Raw genomic sequence first — 22,218 nt, 5'->3', positions numbered from 1 at the left:
ATATATTAATTTTAATAGTAAACGTTTCGATGTGTATGAGTTTGCTTCAATCTTTTTTAATAAAAAAAAAAAAAAACAAAAAAAAAACCGGTGACTTTTAAGTTTTCCTATCGATTTCGAAAGTTCGCGAGCCAATAAAACTGCACACGTGTGTAAAGTACTGGAGTTGCGAGGTTTTTTTTTTCATCGAAACGTGGATACTCCGTTATTCGCAGTTGAATTTCTAGGCGCTTCTCGAATCCTTGCACGTTTTACACCTCGACTTTATCGATGGTCAATTGCAAAGTGGAAACTAGATTTTTTCAAAGGAATCGATTCGACTTGAGCAAATTTTTAACATTTTTCATTTTTTAATCTTGTTTCTGTGTTTCATGGAAATTGACGTATACGGATAAATCTTTTATTATTTAATCATTATGCTCTTTTAAATGAATAAAAGCAAACCTTGTAATACTAATATTTGACGAACGCAAACAATTAGTCATTAAAGTTATTAATACAATCCAACAATGAAAATACTTCGATCTTAGCTAAATAAATTTTCATGCATTATTTGGGGGAAGAGAAAATATTTTACCAGATTTAATTCACTTCCCCACAGTCGAGTTTTAATCATTTGATTTTATAAAAGAGAAATATGATATCTTTTATTAGCGAATTTCTGAGGACGCTGGTTTTCAATCGAATTAAATGTATGCTTTTGAACGAACATTGGACATAGAAATAAACGTGAATTAACAAAACTACGAATATTACCCACGCATTTTCGAGATCCACGTGTGTTACAAAGCACCCTATCCAAACCGAGATTTCTCTATTATCGTCAAATTTTCTCTTGCCGAAGCCATAGAAATTGAGTTCATCGCAATAAGCTAAATCCTTGAAACGACATCGCCCTATTTTCTCCCACATTATCGACGGATCTCTAATCGAAAATCATACACCCAATCAAATCTGACTAAAATTAACGTTACAATTAAGTTGACTAGGTTTGAAAATATCATATATGTATATACTATTTTAAATTATTTATGATAGGACGATCGATGTTTATAAAGAAACTACTAGGAAAATGGCCTGATTTTCATCAATATGATTTCAATGAATCTGACCGAGACATTTTTTGCTCGTTCACCAGACATCCTTTCATTTTCTCCATAAATCCAACGGCTGGTACAAGCAGAATATAATGGAACTTGGAGGGGACGCTTTTGTACGAGCTTATTGTCTTATTGGCTCGCTTGGAAATCCATTTAGGAGGCCAAGCGGTGCTAGATAATACCTTGCATTCAACAAGTAATGAAGCCTCCCGATTGGTACTCACCGATTACTACAAACTAAACTCCAACTCGCGCTTGATCCCGCTTACTTACATTTGTTGCGTAATCGATCAGCCATTTCAAACGAGACACTCCTGATAGGATCTCCGTGAAATCAAACCTATCCATTCTGATCAATTAACTATGGATCAAATCCTGCTTTCCTCGACATCTCATATTTATACGAAACATTAATAATCATATTGTAATCAATCAACACCTTCAACCATGTTTCTACTCTGGACATATTATTTTATTTTCATTTTATTTCAATATAAAATGATTTTTATTATTTAAAAAATTATAAAAAGCTTTTGTATCACAATATTAAAATACAGAGATATGATAGTATCTCCATTAAAGCCAAGTAATTTTTAAAAGAACAGCCACTACCTGGCATGCTTTACGTAAATACATGACCAAGCTATACCTAATTTTACTTTCAGTGAATATATTTTGAGATTGACTTATTTTACTAAAAGTTTAATGAAACTTTTACATTATAATTTAAGCTTAAGTCCTTGGATGAGCCCACAAATGTTCTAACCGGTTTACGTATAAGACTGAGATATTATATAATTGTTATTCAAATTCACATTATTTCCACCATGTAAATTCTCTTCTGATTAGTACTTATACGCAATTTTCGTAAAATGATCTTAATGAGAAGCTCCGAGTCACATGGATGACTTTTTATTTCTCTTATTCGACGAGGATACCAGAATTGAATCATTGAATTGATCGTGGTATATTTTAGGGATTTCAGAGGTATGGCGGCTAAAATTTTCATACTGTTTTGGAATTCCCTTCTTTTACATCGGATATTAACAATTTAACGCACGAGCAGCGTATTTCGAGCTTCAATCAATCGCGATTTAGTCAGAAATAAGAGAGGGAGAGAGAGAGGTTAGAATCTCTCTCGTTTTGCTTCTTATTACTCTACTTGAACTTCTATGGCAATCGTGATCCCACTTACATCAATGGTATTCGATAGCGTTTCCCCTGGAAATTAACTAGTGAAGAAACCAAACTTAAAGAAGCTAAATAAATCTGCAGAATTTTGAAAATCTATAATGACTTTACGTTTATTTGATCAATAATAATTTCAAATTAAATGTATACGCACATGAAAAGATTAAAACTCGATAAGGGCTTTTTATTAATTTTTTGAAATTAATAAAAAATCAGAGTTTAAAGATTGTTTAAAACTTGAGATATTGTTATTATCTATTTGTAGGAAGAAAAACATTGCGGTTTAGAGGAAGTGGAACGAGTCAAGCACTGCTTTGCTGATCGCTAAGCAAACGCAAACTCTCAACGGGAATCCCACGTGCTTGGAATTCAGATCAGCCACAATTCACGCTATGAAGTGGTTTAATCTCTGTAAACCAAAGCGATTCATTCGCCCCTTCTAAATGTCCGAGTAGCCGAGTACGCGATTTATGCTTTCGACAGGAAACATCTATCCTCTCGCAGCAATATTAATCCACACCAATAGTAATCGATTTCGTACATTTCATTATTTCTTTCGATGCAGATTATTTTAATCTAATGTATATATCAACAAAGCTACATAATATTAATTTATTAAACTATAATACTATTAATTTAACCATAATTTGAATATTTGATTAACAATATCAGATATTTCTCTAGTTAGCATCAGTTATAGCTCTCTTTTTGGTATATATATGGTCACGACGGATTGTGGGTTTGTTGTTTCCTTATTCATTGTATAAATATTACTACTGTTATGTGAAGCGAGCTATTGAACATTTGAAATTTGTGCTCTAGCTTGAATTGGGGAGCTTTAGTGGAGTGTTTTATTATGTAGCGTTGTTGCTATTGATTTCCTACTTGAAAAATACGATAAAATCCAAGTTGGGTGATGTGTTAATATATATATGTAAAAGTTCAAAATACATCGATGAAATACCTTGCCTGACGGGCACACATGTTTATTGATCTTTGTAAGAAGAACTTTTGGTGAACTTGGTAAATCACCACGAAAGTAATTCTTTTAACTATGGTTATACACATCTTAAAACAAATAGTCGAAGCCAAAATATTAGCTAAGGATACATTTCTGTAAATATCATATTTCGACCAAGCAAATTCTCATTTTTAATGACGTTTGCTCCCACCAAAAGATACTCAATTTGATGCTTATTTTTCAATCAAAGGTTTACATTAAACATTATATAGTTTAAAAACTTTAAAACAATTAAATATATTCGCATAGTTTTAAGCAAAATTAACTATAATTAGAAATAATTTATTATTATTGAAATAGCTTGGTAAAAATAACACTTTGTTTAAAGGCAACGATGCAAAGTTAAAAATTGTGTCAGCAACATAGAGGGATTAATTATCGATTGTACGAGGAAAACATCGCTGTCGCGAGGCCTGATTACATCTTCATTCGCTTCAATAGTTTTCACGTGAAGTCATTGTTAGGTAACAATTTATCGGTTCAGTGCTTGACAGAATTAACGAGAGACAGAAGAGGGTTTAAATATAATAAACAAATCGTGCACAAATAAACCAAATAAAAAATGGAAAAAACTAAAAATACTGGGGTGCAATAATATTGATCGTACAACATCTACGATTTATACATCATTTTCAGTCGATTTAACTGTGCAACTTTATTCAGTTTATAAGTTCGATCAAGCCTGGTTACTCTGGCAGTAAATGGGTCATTGGCCACGAGTAAAGTATGGTATGTTTTACCGAAAGCTTAATTCGTTTCGAGTCATTTTCCAGCCTTATTTTTGGCAGAATTGCTTGGCGTGGGTGGTCGAAGGTACGCAGCTTCTTAGGTCCTTTTACACGGTTGGCCGATATCTTTCAGGCGTGGTTAGTACCATACCTTTAAAAAGCAGCGAGAGAGTAGGGAAAGGATATAGCTGAAGGATTCCGGGAAAAGGGGCGAACTGGGTCGTGGCGAACAGCTGCCTTCTATCCATTATTTCCGTTTCTCATTGCTGCACGTTTCTTGCTGTTTCCGCACGGTGCCGATCGGAATAGAAAAAAACCTACCTAACAATCGGTATATTGTAAATGAAACTTGATAATATTATTAATCATTTTTAGGTGTTTTTTTTTCATTTCGAGTGACAGGGATGGACTAGTGATTTAAAGTTTCTCGCATCGTACAGCTTCGCATATTGAAGGGGTTGACGAGCAAGGGAAAGGGATGGTTTAGAGTTACAGGGGTTGCAAAGGGAGGGGGGGGGGGCGAAGAGAATCCAATAGTCGCCAATAGACGGACAGAGACCCTTTATCTCTCACATACACGAGACACCAATAGTTGGAGTGCTTCGTTCGTACGTACGTACACATATATATACACAACAGAGTACACACAGAGTGGTACAAGTTCTTGTATGGCACGACCCCCCCCCCCTCTCCCTCTCGCCGGTTTTCCCAACCACCTTCGCCCACCCAAATAAGCCAAATGAAACAGTCATACTCCCTAATCAATCTGTTCTCCGCTAATGGTTTTCCATGCATCGACTAATCACGCTGAACAATCCTTATTACCCAAAGTACAAACTGTTAACTATATTGTAATATTTATACTACTTTATCATTTAAATTAAACTAACATTGAATGACTTCAAAAAACAATAATGTAAAACTAATAATTCAGATTTCGTTCAAAGGAAGCAATAGAATGTTTTTGCAACGAAAATTTCAATACGAACATTCAATTATTGATTTATCGGCCTTTGCCTTTGATAGTAGTCTGTATATATATATAGTACTACGTCAAATGAAATACGTCGAAGATAACTGTGGATAATGATGGGTATCATATCAATGTTAAATTAAAGCTCCGAGCTATGCTAAGCTAAAATTGAAATTTTGATGGAAATTTTAATTTGGCAATCCCCAGGTGTAATTAGTTGAGCAAACGGAAACGTACAATTGCTAATTTCTATGTAAATACTAAAATACTTTAGAGCTAAAGTCTATGAATATGAAATATCGTCTGGAAATTTGAGCGATTGAAGTTTATAAACATTCCAAGATACTTTTGTTTATTTAATCAGGCATTTAATAAAACCCAATAATGACAGGGAATTTTTCTTGCTAAAGAAAAACTTCTCTGTTTGATCGATTAAGCTTTTCTTTGAGTTTCCTTGTATATAGTTGGACTGTTGGGAAAAGTCTGAACACGCCGACACGCCATTATTGGTTAGAAGCTGGTGAGAATCGACCAACAGCGGTCTTTTCGTGACTCGATCCGTCGTGTAATATACCTTGTTGCAGTGTTCGCGTCTAAAGTAAACCTGATGATATACGATACACAAAAGAATTCGATATTTCTCCACCAAAAGAATTTAGTGATCGGTCGAACAATAACTGAAAATTCAATCTCAACCAATATAATCCTTCCTCGAGCCATAAATCCTTATAATTCACTAAGATAGAGTATAGGTATGCTGAAATCAAAAACTGGAGAATATTTTTTACTACAGCTTCATGCTTTTCTGTCACTCGTTAAATCCGTTATTGAGGAATCTATTATTTTTTAACTCTTCTTGCATCACACGATGGTTTATCACATACGGTAAAAATGAAGATAATTGATCTGTCCAATGAAAATCGACTTTGCGTGGATTTTGTTGAAGCGATTATAGCAGAATAATGAAAGAATTATCTTATATTTGTCCGAGGCAAAATTTTCCAATTGAATGAAGGATGAAACGAGTATAATAATTTGTTGTGTTTGATCGTAAGGGAAAATTATATTGTTCCATGAGTTTTCTGATGTATCGACAAAACAGCATATTGTACGTATGTTTTACAGTGCACGAAGGCGAAGAAACGATGGAGAGCGTTATTAGCATTAAAGCAATCCAACAGCTTGGCCATTGAATGTTGCTAAGTGCCGACGAATAACGTTCCACTATATTCTTCGCACAAATGCTATACCTTACCACCTTATTTCCAGCTTTCAAAGCAACCAAATGAACCGAAAGAGCTTCCACTATCCAACCACAAGTGGTAATTCAATTTATTATTTATTATTTAGTCAAATGAAAAGTGTGAAATTAAAAAAGGCATTTTATTAAATCTATTAAAGAGCAATAGACACGAAAGAGAAAATGCAAGATGGAATATGAGAGAGACACGACCAGCTTTCAATGTAATTAAATAGCTGAGAAGATCTCGGTGGAATGCAGAGAGTTCACCAAGTCAGCAAGGTGAGAAAGAGGTTATCGTTCTACGCCGCAAAACGGCTGGCCGTTGACCGCTGAGAAGCTCCTTATATTTATCACGTTGAAATACCAAAGTAAATTTAAGTCTGAGAATGTTTCGTTATATTCCTAAATTGTTATTGTTAATATAGAATTATTGTAGATAGAGTAAAATTAAAATTAAAAATATAGGTGTAAGAGTGAGAAAGGGTCAGATTTAGAAGGGGAGGGATTAATTTTTACGTTCCGAAATCAGGTTCAGGAGATAAAAGGCTTTATGGTCTGGCCGCAAGGGGAGAAATGGCAGTAGTAGTCAGACAGCGGGAAGCACGAGCGCCTTTCTGGATAATTAAATGGCTGCCGGGGTCTTGACAAGGAACTCTAGGGCTCTGCGACGTATACTAGTTGTTTACTTGTGTCTCGTGCATGAACTTAGTGTGTCTGTGTGAGTATAGTATATATAGGTACTGGAGAGAGAAAAGGAAAGGGTGAATAGAGGAAAAGGGGAAGTGCAAGTTGGTTGATGGAACGCTGGGTCCATCACTCTCCTGCAAATCTGATTACATCCACTGTCGACTACCACTATATCCATTCATCCCCTTCCGCCACTCAACATTTTTTAAACCTATGTGTATATCACTTATCGTGTACCATACATGTCCAAGCTATCACTTAGACTGCAATCATGCTACATCGTGTTTGACTATAGCTCCACACTTAACAAATCTGATGGACGTGTTGAAACTACCTGAACCCATTTAGACCCATTCAACCCCTTCCACTATTCAATATTTTATTAATTCTGTATATACATATATATCACTTCATGTAACATACCTACTTCCAAAACATCACTCAAACTCCACTCGTCCTGCAGTAGTTACCTGCATCCATTTGGACCCAATCACCCCTTTTCAATACTCAATATTTTTAACTTTATATCTACATTATATTCATCGTGTACCACCCCTGTCCAAGCTATCACTTAGACTCCAATCATGTTACAGTGTGTTTAACTATATACTTCCACACTTAACAAATCTGATGCATGGACTTGATGAAACTGCCTGAACCTATTTAGAGAGGTGCGTTCTATCGTGCATCATACTAGAAAATCAATATTGAGTAGATGACGATGATGAAAAGAGGATATACGACCACTGGAAACCACCTTAACCTACATAGAAAGTATCCCCAATGGTGAAAGTATTCATAATTCCAATCGACGAATGACTGGGGAATCAATTTAGTAAAAATAACTTTTGATTGACGCAGACTCGATTATTCAGAGATTTCGATATAAAAGTCCACTAGAATGATTTCAGTGGAAATCGTTGTGTGTGTGGATGATGATAAATCCATTCACAATACGTTTATCACGAATGAATGATTTGTAAAAATTTTGATGGTATTTGAAATTTTAGCAGATTCGGTGTTAATTAACGTTTAAGAACAGGACAAGCATTATGTTGGTGGATAAAGAGAATGATGTTCGCGTGGTGCTCTTTAACAAAAGGAGAGACGATTGGCTCGAGGCTGATGTGTTCTCGGCGTTATGCGGGTCACTCGCTCTTTCGTCATCTCATAATGCTTCCTCTTATCTTGAAAAGTCGGCCTGACCTGTTCACTCATACAACTTTCCTATTTACCGTTACTTGGTGCGTACACTTGGAGAAAATGATTCTTGTGTGCATGTTCGCTAACTACACTTCGCATGATACCCAACACAGACGCCACACAGTATAGTACAGGATTATCATGCACATAAATCAATTTTCCACAAAATATTTGTGGATGTTTGGTAGTTTGTACTTTGCTATTTCATTAAAATATATATATAATGCAATATATTATAGAATGATCGTGCACTCGAATCAATTTCCTATAATGTATATATGGATGCTTTATAAATTTCACTTTGTTGGCTTATTAAAACCATTTTGGTTATTTGGTAATACATACCGTATGCTTCTATACAAGTGAAAACGTTTTTACATTATTGTAATTGGCCTGGGGTTGATGTGCTCTCGACTGTATTTAATCATACAATCTTTGCAATCTCACAATAGTTTTATTTAACAGGCTCAGGTGTTGTGTAACTAATGAAAATTTCTATATATAATATAGCTACAATAATATTGGATAACCGATTATTTCAATAAAAATAATATATCGCATATTATTAATTCCCCTTGAGATTCTTTAAATTTATGGCAAGAGGGTTGTTTTTTACGAAAAACTATCGAAAATTATTAAAAATTCTTGAGGATAACCTCTAGAGAATGTCATAAACTACTCGATATGTTCTGGTACTATACTATAGCGTTGAGAGTAAATCGATTCTTATGCATGTGAAAAGCGATTATATAATCATTTATATTTGACACGCGAAACCGTATATGCACTAACTAATTCACAAATCTTTCATTATATCATATTTCAATAACGTATTCAAAATTGTTGAGAGTTGTTATTAAAAATAGTTTTGTCATACGTAAATATTGTTTTATGGTAATAGATTGCATGTAGTGAAACTGAGAAAATGAAACATCTAAGGGAAAGTTTAAAGTACCTAATTTGATCTACATGAATTTACGATTTTAATAGTTGGAAAGCGAAGGTCGTCACATTGATAATAAACGATCGTGATATATCCAGTATAGGGGAAAATTGCTTATAAAGTAAATTAAATTGGAGCTAGGCAACTCGAAGCATGTTTATGCAATGTGTATATTAAACGTTCGTCGTAACACTGCGAAATTCTTGTTCGAATGAAAGATATTCGAGACGAGCGTAGGCGGAAAACCTGGCGAGAATCAAATTCGATCCTGGAGCGATCGTAAATTGAAGGAATTTGTTGTATAATTAGCTGGCATCCCAGGTTCCCGCGTAGACTACCCCATAATTCAGCGGATGAATTGGAAAATGTTTCTCAAAATTCATTGCGATCTACGTGAAACGATTAATAACACAGCAACCAACGAATTAGTTAATAATTTCGAATAAATTTCAAGATGAGATAGTTTCAAATATCGCATTGCAGGGCTATTCCCTTGGGCATCCAGCTGCCCACGCCGTGTTATTAAATTCACTATATGTATATATGCATATTGCATTATGAGAAAAGCAGGCAATATCGGAGTATAACAATACTGTTCAGTGTTATTACTGTATTAAAATGACAAGTGGTGCTAGAGAGATTTTTTAATAAGTAATAAATGTAAATTTACGTCTAGAGATAAGTAGTCTACATAATTCATAGAACTTTTGTGTTTTCAAGTAGTAAAAATGTAGTTGTATCAGCCGTCTCGGAGAAAATCGAATTTCGAGCCATCCAGCCTTGTCTCCGACATCAATTTCCGCTTTCGATGCTACGTGAGATTGCACGAGTGTTTACAAAAAGGGAGTCGGCAATTGCCTTAACAGAGATGCATATTTTGCAAATCGCTTGTAGGATAAAAAACAAGAATCCATACGTGTCTCCAGCAAGTATTCGTTAGGGAAGGGAAGAGAGATGGATTGGCAGCGAGATAAAAAAGTGACTTTTCTTTGAGGAGAAACTAATTTGGGACTGGCCAATACAGAACGATAGAGTTTGGAAAGCAGACTAACAAGCTTATTGGTTCTCCAAAGGGATCTTGTCCGATCTGTCTATTTCCGGGATGCTTTCCAGCAGGCCAGTGGTGTTTACCGAAAATACACGGACATCCCTGACTTCTAAAAGCAAATCAAAATAACCTTCCAACTGCGGAATGGTGGCTTATTCCGCTTTTTGAATTAGTTTACTCGACTCAACTTTGTTTAAAAAATTACGAAATAATCAAATATTCTCTCTAAGGTGTAAGCTATTTTTATCACAATTTTTTTACATTAAATAATAAACAACCTATTCAATCTTAAAAATGCTTGACAGATTAGAAGTTACAGACTTACAATTATTTTAAATATACTTTCTTTTATTTCTGTATTTTATTTGGCAAAGAAATAACAACAATAATAATGTTGTTTAAAAAACCTTGAGAATATTTATTTTTTTGGTTTTACACGCAGACATAATTGATACTCGAAACCTTTTTCGCAGCGCTTAATAGTTTGGTACAAGTAATTCCGTCGGATCTTCGTTTTTGCCTTAGGCAAGCTTTATCATCCAGCAATTCAGTCTTGCGGACTCTTCCGGCACGAGCAGCTTGATTTATTCACCGTCACATTTATCGTTCCCTTACATTAATTAACCCAGCCTCTCTATCTTTTTCAAGATTCCAAAGCTATTAACTCAATCCAGAATATTTTTAAAATTTCGTCGAGAAGCGTACAAATATGTTTTTCTTTCGTTTATTTATTTTCAATAAAATTCACAACTCCACAAATGTACACGTGTCAAGTGTAAGCAGGAATCGATGGAATTTCAGCGTTACTGTAATAAAATCTGGAATCACGAGGGTATGTTTTTCAACTGAGATTTTTCTTGTGAAAAAATTCAGTCTGGCATTTCTGTGCAGGTTTGAAGCGAATTTATTAGCTGCGTGATTCGAGTTCCACGGCTGAGCTGATGCAGCGATGATGCAGGTGGTGCAAATTGGAGAAGGGTGACGAGTGCAACGAGAGGGATAATACGAGATTCGAATAAGTTTTGAGTAGAAAACGCAGCACAGCCACCCCCCTTTCTGTACTCTCGAGGTCCACTGGATGTAAGACTTACAGACAGGCAGTTGTCTCGAGCGCTGCAAACCCGGGGAAATTATGGCAGTTATGCTCGTGCATGTAAACATCAGCTTTATATAAATTTATCTAAGTATTACATCCTTAAAATTTCATGCTTCCATTAACTTTATACGATCTCTAGTTTTTTACTTTATAACACTACCCGATGATTTATCTACGTGAGATAAATAATTGCTTGCGCAAAATAGCGGGATCCGCGATCAGTAGATAGCGAGAGTTGTAGTCAGACCAGTTAGCAAGGGGTTACAGTACTGTATGGTTAGCCAAGCGAGGTAAGAGGCGTCTTACTGGCGACTAATTGAGGTCTGTGCGTTTTAAATCGGGTCGAGCCTATCGGGGCGAGTGACATTTAATTAAAGATGAATGACCTTGCCCTATACGAGATACTTATTCGCGTCTCTCCCCTAATTTTAAGGGAAGCTTGCGAGCTAAGACGCTTAACTACTAATTAGACGAAATGCGTCAGCAGCCGTGTATCTACAAGCCGTGGAAAGCCTGGATTAATTATTGACTTTCTGCGCCGTAGAGGCCCTTTCCTTAAGGTCGTTTCACTTTCGCAGCTTTTACCCAAGCTAAACAGAAATTATTCCCTATTCGTCATCCATATTCCTGTGCTTTTCCTAATTACCACAAACAAATATATATTTAACGAACATTATGCAAAATCGAGTCTTTCATACAAATAAATTTTAATCACCTTTCTTTTATTATCAATCTTTTAATATCCATATATATACATGACACAAATCTTTAATCGAAATAGCTTGGAAATTTATAGTTATAGCTGGTAGTAAAAATGATTTTTTCCCAGGTTTCTTTTTGCGAAGACTTTTATGCGCGGAGGAAATTTTTGCACACAGAACTAGTAAAAGGTGGGGCGTGGTAAAAACGAAGAAAATGTGTTTTCCCTGGTAGAGCACTGGTCAGTATTATAATTCTTGTATGGTGTGACAGGCTCACCGTGTCGTTTGGCTGCCTTCTCATTTAACACTTCGCACAACCAGCTTTTTGTGCGAGAAGCTCGCGTGGTAAAAAATTAGATGCCGTTTAGGCAGGCAGCCTGTCCAGCGTGGGTTCATTCCAATGTGCATTAATCTCACCGCGAGCTTTTAGCCAACCATTGAGCGTTACGTAGATCCTTGCCACAAACAGCAATATTTTTGTTCAACCGTCACCAGTAATGAAAGCAACACCCACTGCATGGAATAATAACGATAAAGAATGGAATTACAAAAGAGTACTAAACAAAGCACACTTATAAACCACACTATGATCCAGCCATGAAGTACTAACAAGATGTCATGCGAATTCCAGCGGCAAAAGTGCATCGGGTCAATTCTTCAAATTTCAATGAAACATGCTTGATCAACACATTTTTAAATTGGAAGTTTCTGAAGATCGACACAATTTTTCGAAAATCCTGCGTATTGAATCTCGTTTACTGCTGAAGTAACAGTGCTTACGTGGCACCATAAAGATTATCCGGCCTTAGGAAAACGCGTTTGGATGCATTCTCGAAAGCATATTTACCCCTCTCAGCAATAAACTCGGTAGCTTTATGATGCATCGCGAGCTATTTTATGTTCGACGTTCCAACCAGGCTTGTCTTTCTTCGAAGAAAAACCAGCATCTGTGTGACAGTACCAGATAAACGAGCGTAATACTAAATGGGCTGACCATACCTCTACTCGTATTCCTAGATTTTATTAAGACGGTCATCCACGTGGATCGGAAAACACTCAACGAAATTCTTTGGGGAGTTTTATCCGTTGCAATATAACCATTGCACTATATTCTTTATAATATCGTTGCATTGGACAATATAAATAATAAGCTTGTTAGGTTTTTCTTGTATAAAGTGTTCTGTATTCAGTGATCTAATGCATAATTCACAGGGATATTTGCTGTGGTATCCAAAAACATAGATGTGTGGGGGAAGTAATATGGATGAACGCCAGGTATTAAGTGCCTATAATAGCGATTGCATTAGATACTACACGAGCAGCTAGTCCACGCAGTTACCACAGATACACGAAACGGTCTTTTTGCAAGGATTAAACGGGCAGCTATCCCTACGTTAGTAAATATTCCCACTGATCCATTATCGTTGCAAAACGTTTCATTAGCTCTCAGTCGACTAATTAGATTTTCATTCGAATTAACCTATGAAATTCTTTGCTTTTGGGTGCACTCCAGACGTGCGGGGCTTTTACTGTAAAAGCAAGAGAGACAGAGAGAGAGAGAGAGAGAGATGTCTCTATCTTGTCGAGAAAGCTGGAACGATAGGAATGAGGGTCGGGAGATTTATGAAATTATTCTTTTCGCGATAGCCATGAAAATTACTCGGCCTTTTGGAATTCCAGCGCAATGAGCGTGGGCGTAACTAGGGCCCTCGTACGAGACTTTGCCTCGCGTGTACTTGTGTGGGTGGCCGCGAATGACGTAGATGCGAGACACGTAAACGCTAAGCGTCAGTCGAAATTGGGCAGTGATCGTGACTGGATGGTAACCACGAATTCTCGATCGAGCCATCCTCTATCCCACAGCTATATTTTCAACCCCCTCCACCCCCCCCCTCTCCCATATACCTCTCCACCCAATTTTACAATACCCATCTCGCTCTGTTTTATTTACAAAATTTCATTCTCACCAACTTGATTATTTCTCAATTTTTGCACCCACAATATTCGACACTAAAGCCAATTTGTTCACCTTAAAATTTATTTCTTTGTTAATTATGTCTCTATAAATTTCTTCTAATTTTGTATCTATACAAATATAGACAAACTGCTGATTATTAGGACGTAGTGGACAGATGTAAAAGCAATGGGAAATTTAACCTTATTAACGTAATGCACCGATTGTAGCTGGTCCAAATTAAGTTGGGTATAGAGGGACCATCAATGGGGAATTATGAACGCCAGTTGAACTGGTTATTGAAGCATACACATACGTGCATCAACGTTCTTTGCGCTGCAAACTCATCATGCAAAACTATGCAGGAACAATGCACCTGCGATAGAGCTACTCGCTACAGGGACTTTGAGATCGGCTGCAGAATTCAGATAACGACATCATACAGTATCTCTACTTACACTCCTCTTGATAATAATATTACATGTATTTCTGCAAATGTTACAATGTAATCACTGCAATTGTACCAAAATTCAAATTCCTACAATCGCTTCAATAGTTAATATTATATTTTATTCATTTCTTCTTTTAAAAGATCTAATTGGAAAAGTTTCTCATCGACTGTTTTACACCGTCCTTTTTTATTTGTCTTGAATTTTCTTACGTTACTTTGCTCGTCCATCGACTGTACATTTTCAGTTTTTTCAAGTATTGAAGTGATAGTGATTTATTACTTCTCCTGCCTACCCAATAATAGACAAACATCACTTATCCCGACGACTTTAATTTCATCGAAGCCCATTTTCCCACGAAGTTTATAAAAATGTTTGACTGCACGCAGTAAATCATTTAAACCTTACCCGTTTAACTCCCAGCCGTTTCTCAAGAAACGAAACTCTGAATTAGCATTTTAATTAATTTCTGGATTTATTTATCCCAGAGATTACAAGTTCACCTTTGTTCAGTTTAATTGGATTTTCTTCCATTAGTAATTTTTGTAGAAATGTGTCAAGTTTTTCCTTTCACTTTTTCCCATATGCAAATAACAAAATACTTCCGTCTGATTAATAATGAATCTGTATCACTTTGCATACCATAAGTAACCATAAACTTATTCTTTAAACTTCTTAATTGTTCTTGGATTCTTACGTATATGAATAATTCATTCACTAATTTCTCCCAGGATAATAATTGCTTTGACTCGACAATTCTAGTTTTCAGAAAGAACAAGAAAGGAAAAAAGTAAAGAATGACACAAAGTATATATATATGTAACTTATATCCTAGTACAGTACTATTTCTGTGATCTAAAAATATATTAGTATACGACAAGATATTTTAACTCACACGCTCCTCATTTGCTATTCGGAAGCAAGATGTCAGGAAGGCGTGGATATTTCCGGCAGCGCAATAATCGACTCGCATCCGTTTTGCTTGGATCTAGACAGGTGTCGTTTTTCAAAGAAATCGTCCTGAGCAAGAAGAGGCATCGATTGAGCACAATCCACGCGGGAGTAATATTGGCAATAAGATGGTGCACAATCAGCACATTTCACAGCTCAGGCAGAACTTTTGCTAGAGTTCTTTTAACCTTTAGGATACATTATAGTTACCATCCTCTAAAACTAATATTTCCTACCACTTAATATATTTTCAATTTTTGTATCATCTAACAAATTTTTACAATTTCCTCCACCATTCTGAAGCTCGTGCTATGAAAATCTAACAACTGTTTTCATTCAATCAAATTTAATACAATTCATTGTCTGATGTTTACTTACGCTTTTTCTCTTTATCGAAACATTTTGAACTTTGCAAGATCTTTTTTACGGTATTTTATGGCTCCCAGTGAAGAATATAATGAAGGGTATGATAGTTGGTGCACTTGGGTACAAAACTAAAATCGTCAATTGTGTCGAGGATGCAGCTGGCGTGCAAGGGACAGGCTGCAGTATGGAGATAATGCAATTACGTATTACTGGTTGTCGCACTGACAACTCCAAACATGCAGAGTTAAATACACACACGGTGCCACCCAAGTAAACTAAAGGGGAAAAATCATGTATGTGCAGTAATCATTTTCACATATCATTTGCTTTCTCCTTTTGAAGTTTCCCCAATACCATCTTGTTTAACTGCATGTAACCGATTGCACGTGCTTGCTGTATTCAAAGAAAACGATCGATAAGAAATTCAAAAGACTTTTCAGTCACAGTTCTTTGCTATTGTTCGATATTTTTAAAGTCTATTAATTTTTATATTTACCAATAATCATTGCATGTAAGCTAAACTAGTATAGTAAAATATAAATGATAATAATATCTTACTGTATACTTGTTTTATTAATATAGCACATAATCTTAATCTTTGAATATATTATTGCATGAAATGAATTTATATAGGAATTTCTTGACGAGATGCAAGAGCTACTCGAATAAGAGAGAAATCTGCAAACAATGTAAGAGTTCTGAATACTGACAGATGCAGTAATTCTTGTCTATTCAACTTTGATCAATTTCTTGGATCTATATGGTATGTTTTGAGCTCACACTCAGGCGATAAATATAAAGCACATGTAAGAAAAAAATCGTAAAGTACGATACTCGGAAGAAGATAAAAATCTATGGATTTTTACAAAAGGAGTAACGTGGAGGAAAGAAGACAATAGGAACATCAGGCACTAGACATCTGTTATTTTGTAAATGGTAACCAACTTTTTCTTCCATCGTGCTATTACTAGTACTAATTTAAATTGCCCCAAGTGTTATTCGCCAAAACATTACATGCATCGATAACCTCGCTGCATTCTGTCCAAATTTGATGTATGCGTATATCTTTTTCTATGACAGCTATTAAATTTACATTCTCACTGTTAGTACTATCATAAATTACACCGAAGAAATAATTCATGTGGAATAAAAGCTTTGTAAGGTCACTCACAAGCAAGTATAATTATTATTACGAAGGTTTAAAATTTTAATAAAATTTATGTGTCTATAAATATTGCAGTATGAGGATTATTTACTTGCTAATCTTTTTGTCACGTTAAAAAGACGCCAAAGGTAAAGCAAAATTTATTTTATGAAAATTGTAGTACAAGTAACATTGATATTTTTATTGGTACTTTCAGATTCGTTTACATGTAAATACGACAGTTATTACCGTATGCTTTGTAAATTCTACTATATTGATATGTTAGTCCCTATTAAAATCCAGGTGCACGTACAAACTGACGTATAGGGGGTGATACAAGGAGTGTCATTCACGCCTATTTAACGTCTGGTTCTCGAAAGGATTTTTGGATCCGTGCACTTTCGTTACAGATGTGGAATGTCCTGAATTTATGCATCCTGTATTTTGACCCACATTCTCACGCTCTTGCATTGTTTCCTCTGACTCCCATTTGAACTCTCTTAGAGTCGCTCTTTGCAGCAAAGAGTCCAATCAAATTTATCAACACTTTGAAGTTTAAATCTCCTATCCAAATTAGTCTAATAGAAGCTTAACACCATTGGAGCATCGGACTTTCACTATTATTCTTTCAGATTATGAAAAGAGCCTCGGTGATAGATGAACTTTGACTTTTCTGAAATCACTCCATTTAAAGATATCAATGTCACGACTTGGCTATCAATGAGCAGTTAAATTCAATTATAAAAATTCAAAGGCGAATTAGGAGAAGTATAGTGTATATTATCCTCCTTCTTTAATTCACGTTACGCTCACTTGGATAATAATCGTTCACTTAACTGCGAAATTATTTGTTCACGGTTGACAGATCATCAAGTTTTCTGTTTTTTATATCCAACTTTTTCCAAATAACTTGGTTCGATATTTTGTGCCAGTAGCGCGTTTCGTGCAGTAAAAATGCATTCGGCTCGAAAATGATTCGTCGACATCAGCATATTTAAAAATACCATTATTGAGATTCTGTCAGTTCTTATTCTGACATATCAGCAATTTTTTGTATGATCGGAGTATTTTTGACATGGATCAGTGGCTCATTTGATCGAACGTTAAATTGATTGATATTTGTTCTGTAAACTTATATTTCAAATGGAAGCGAATAGATTTGAAATTATTGACTGGTGATCAAAGCAGACCCTGGTTTGTTATAAATTTGCTCCCAGCAAATGAACGCGTTCTTCCTGTGATATTTGTTAGTTTCTTTATTTATTTTATATATTTGTTCACAATCTAAGGCAGGATTATTTCTCTATTCGTAAAAATCATGTGGGTCAATGGGTCGATGGTGAAGAACACTCGTCGACGAGATATCGAGTGAGAATTGCTCTGAAACGCAAACTATCAGCAAACCACTAGAAAGCATTCGCGAGGCAAACGTGCCGTTCGAACAGGGGGAAATTAGTTTTCGCTCAAAGACCCTATTAAATCAAAGAGAAGTCTCAGATAAAAATCTCACCGTACACGACGCTAAAGTTCTATTAAAAACTTCTCATTTCATTAAAACTCATTTATCAATTAGCTATAATATAGGCCTCGGCACAGAGATATGAATAACAAAAAATACATATAATACTATATTGATTTAGCTGATGTTCATTTTTCACGATCCGAGAGACTATCGACTTGCAGAAATTTCTAGATAAGAATTCCAAAGTTCATTTTAATATTTTATTATTGGATCTTCTTTGATATTTTTGAATAATCCGTAGACCACTTGGTTGCGTATTTGCCAAGGGAGTGGAAAACGCTTCAATATGCTCTCTGTTAGTAGTTATACGTACATATTATCGATCCTGTTCGCACTCACTTTTCTATAAACTCACACATTACACTGCTCGAAAGTCTGTCGTTTGGCTCCAATTTCTAAAGATCATTGAAAAACCAATAAACTTTTTTCTCAACTAAAAACAATGTCAATTAAACCTTACACTGTTGCCAACAAATTTTCCAAAGGACTTGTTGAACTCGCTGCATGGAAACTCCGATACTTTTCCAGCGTTATAGAATAGTCATTTTCAATGAAAAACCTTCCTTCTAAATTGCAGAAATTATTATTTGTTTTTGGTCCTAAAATATTAGTCCGAAATAATATGATATTAATTATTTCATATTTTTGAAGTGCACATTTCAATTACGTGATGTACGTTGAAAGAAATATGCTTATAATCACGAATTCAACAAGATTTGCGTATTACCTTGACATTACTGTCACACGTGGCCTTGTGGGAAATATGTAGGTACTTATATACGTATACACAAGTAAATTTCTCAGTCTTATCGAGAATGTAAAAAAAGCTTATTTGAGAAAAACATTACTACAATCCCACTTTAATGACGAACCAATTTAATAAGGGACAATTAAATCAGGTTTATTTTGCTAGAAAGCTTAGAGAAAATCTTTCAAAAAATAGTGGAAAAGTGCGTGAGATTTTCGCAGTGTCAAGTTTACTATAGAAATAAATTAGGGTAAAGCAAGAATATAATTTTATACATATAATAGAGGGTATAATGATTATCTCCACCTAATCCGAAACCACCAAGTTGAAAAGCCGATTCTGAGAAGAAAGCTCTTATAGAATTGTGTAATATTATCAATATTTACCAAGTTACATAACAATGTGGTAAGGCGGAGGGTCTACATAAATTATTATGTAGCTTAGTAAACATTAATAATATTAGAAAGATTTATAAAAGATTTTGTAGACAGGATGATAACGAAAACAAAAAGTATAAAAACTTTTTTTCATATTACTAAAATATCGTTCAAGTTTTATCAAAATCTATCCAGGTTCAAATTCGTCAGGTCGATAACCTATAAACATTTTGACGTAACTCAGTAAATATTGGCGCAATATTCACAAAAATGATTAGACTTTTCTCCTCAAGATTGGCCCTTCTCCCTAGAATTTTCTGATTTATTGGCACTCTTAAGGCGACTCTTGTCAATTTCCAAAAACTGCAGATAATTGTCAAACAAATTTGTTGTTCTACAGACTTTAGAGAATAAAACCAATCTGTTTCGGCGTGTATTGTTGAAAAACTCCTAAAGAAAAAATTACTCGAAAAAAATAGATTTTAACTCACTCTTTATTGAAAACAACGCGATTCTGATCTATAAGATGAGATTGCTTCTCACTAAAATTGTTGCTCAAGCAAAAACACAAAGGTATTAAAATAGGAATTTAGTACTATTGATTGGCACAAAAAAATTGCGGATAGCTGAACTTAATATAAAACTGTTAATGTGATTCCTGCAGTGGTTTCAGATTTATACTAGTCGGATATATTTCAAAGTTGAAATAAATAAAATCCTGCTTTATAATGGCCCGTCAAAAAAAAAAGAAAAAATCGAATGAAAAATAAAAATGTTTACAAGATATATTAGGTTGAAAAAAAATAAAGAAATACAAATAATAAAATTGTATTCGAAGCAAATCTAACATCCAAATATTTTATTTTACATTTTGCTCGAATTATTATTTAGTATTTCAACACTAGTTATTCAATTATATAGAAGAGGACTTTGTTTATTTTAAATTTAAAACATGTCTGACTAGTACGAGGCCAATTCCACTGCAACAACAACCTTAAATTGGATACTCTGTACATAATTATTATTTATTGCTAGAACAACGAAGAGAAAAATAATAATGATTAGCAAAATGAATGGTCGAAAAATTTAAGTACGACACGAATTTCACGGAAACAATTCGATAGTTAACATTGTTGCAGGATGACGTTTTTAAGATAGCGGAAATCTTGTATTACCATAATATTTCTACTCTTGGTCCATTTTACGATTAATCAGACATTTACTGACGAGTCTAAGAAGTTCGCAATAGAGAAAAGGTCACCTGGATCGAAAAAATTGTACAACGTGTTAAAAGTTGATGAATTAGTATACATTTTACCACTGTCAGATCTTCCAAGGTAGATCCAATCTTACGCCAAGCAATTTAATGTTGCTGTATAATAAATAATTTAACTCACGACTCTCATGAACCATCCTCAACTTTTTGCCCCTAGCAACTTACCAAGCTCAGCGCGAGGAATCTCCCATCCAGTCGATAAAGGGTATTCATGAAACCAGCTTTAACCTTCACCCTACAGTAGCAACTGACAACCATCCAACATCAAACTTATTCTACAAAAAACTAATATAACAGCATTTCTCTTCCATTACCGCACGAGGAAATAGGCTCTGATTCGTTTTCATTGATTCTTAATCCTTTTTATCTATTCATCCGTGAAAAGCCAATATCAAATTTTCGATTTCTCATCGCAGAAATCCTTAGGATGTCTTACACGACGATGGGAAATACTCGAGCTTTTATTCCTGTTTACTTTTTCTTAAAAATAAAATATGACCGGACCTAAAAGCTCTATCTATTTCGTCCTAAAAATAGGACACAACGACGAATTACAGTCCAACAGCTTCCGCCTGCACGTTTCGCCGTAGGTTCACCGATTTCTTTGAAGTTATAAAGACAAAACAGAGAACAAAGCTCTTTTAACAGTTCGCGCTGTTGCACGCATACATATAGTGAAAAATCTTGCGAAATAATGCTATTCTTGTGGAGTTTAACAAAATCGCGAACATGCACGATACCGATGCCAGCATGAAACAATGCTTTTTAAAGAAAGTCTAGCTATATTAAGAAATCCAGGAATAGAGAACATTTTCATTTAGGTCCTCTTCACTGAGGAACTTTATAAACCTATTACCAGTTATTTCTAATACCAACAAATTTAATTTATTAGTATTATTAATAACTGTTAATGGGTTAAAGTCTTTCCCTGAGGAGCGAGGGTTCCTCCTCAAACAAAAATCTGGTTAAATTGAGGGAATCAGGAATCGAGGTAATGCTGCTTTAGCTCTTCTTCCACATAAAAAAATCTGACTAAATTGGACGACCCAGGAATCGGAAAAATTTTGGCCTAATTCTTCTTCGGCTCAAAGAAAAATCTCGCTTAATTGAAGAATCGAAGAATTGGAAAATTTAGCCCAGTTCGATCGCCTTTCATATAAAAAAAACCTACCTAAATTGAAGTACGGAGGAATTAAGGAAATTTTTAAATCAAACCTATAAGAATGTTCAAGGGAATAACTGAGGAACAATATTACCGCAGGCCGATTGGTCTAGATTCGAGGAATCCGAATTGCGGTTGTTGATTAACTGTATTTCGCGATAGGCGACTGAGTGGCCAGAAGGTTGAGATAAATTAAAAATCTACGAAAGCCCTGGATACCGGTGGATCCCCGCAGGTGTTCACTATCTGACGCAGGGGCGCCGTGGCCTCGTTTTGTTTCCCTATTAAAAAGAAAACTAGTAAAACTGATGAGGAATCTAAATATTAAAATAAAT

At 35.1% G+C, this 22,218-nt stretch overlaps 1 protein-coding gene across 3 annotated transcripts in view; it reads right to left on the bottom strand.

Annotated features, from left to right (window-relative positions):
- Positions 1–22,218, bottom strand: part of Syt12 (Synaptotagmin 12) — a 39,974-nt gene that overhangs the window by 16,893 nt on the left and 863 nt on the right. Inside the window, exon 1 of one of the 3 annotated variants that reach the window (XM_066736981.1) lies at positions 21,978–22,022. The exons of the other annotated variants lie outside the window; for them this stretch is intronic. The gene's annotated coding sequence lies outside the window, so the exon portion shown is untranslated. Of the gene's footprint in view, positions 1–21,977; positions 22,023–22,218 lie in introns of those variants that run through there. 3 annotated transcript variants of the gene reach the window in all.

Source organism: Prorops nasuta, unplaced genomic scaffold (genome assembly GCF_024137725.1).
Source record: "Prorops nasuta isolate Cenicafe-Biocafe unplaced genomic scaffold, Cenicafe_Pnas_1.2 PNAS00002, whole genome shotgun sequence".
Classification (NCBI taxonomy): Eukaryota; Metazoa; Arthropoda; class Insecta; order Hymenoptera; family Bethylidae; genus Prorops; species Prorops nasuta.
Note: the sequence above shows the minus strand (reverse complement) of the source record. Positions and strands in the feature narration are given on the sequence as shown.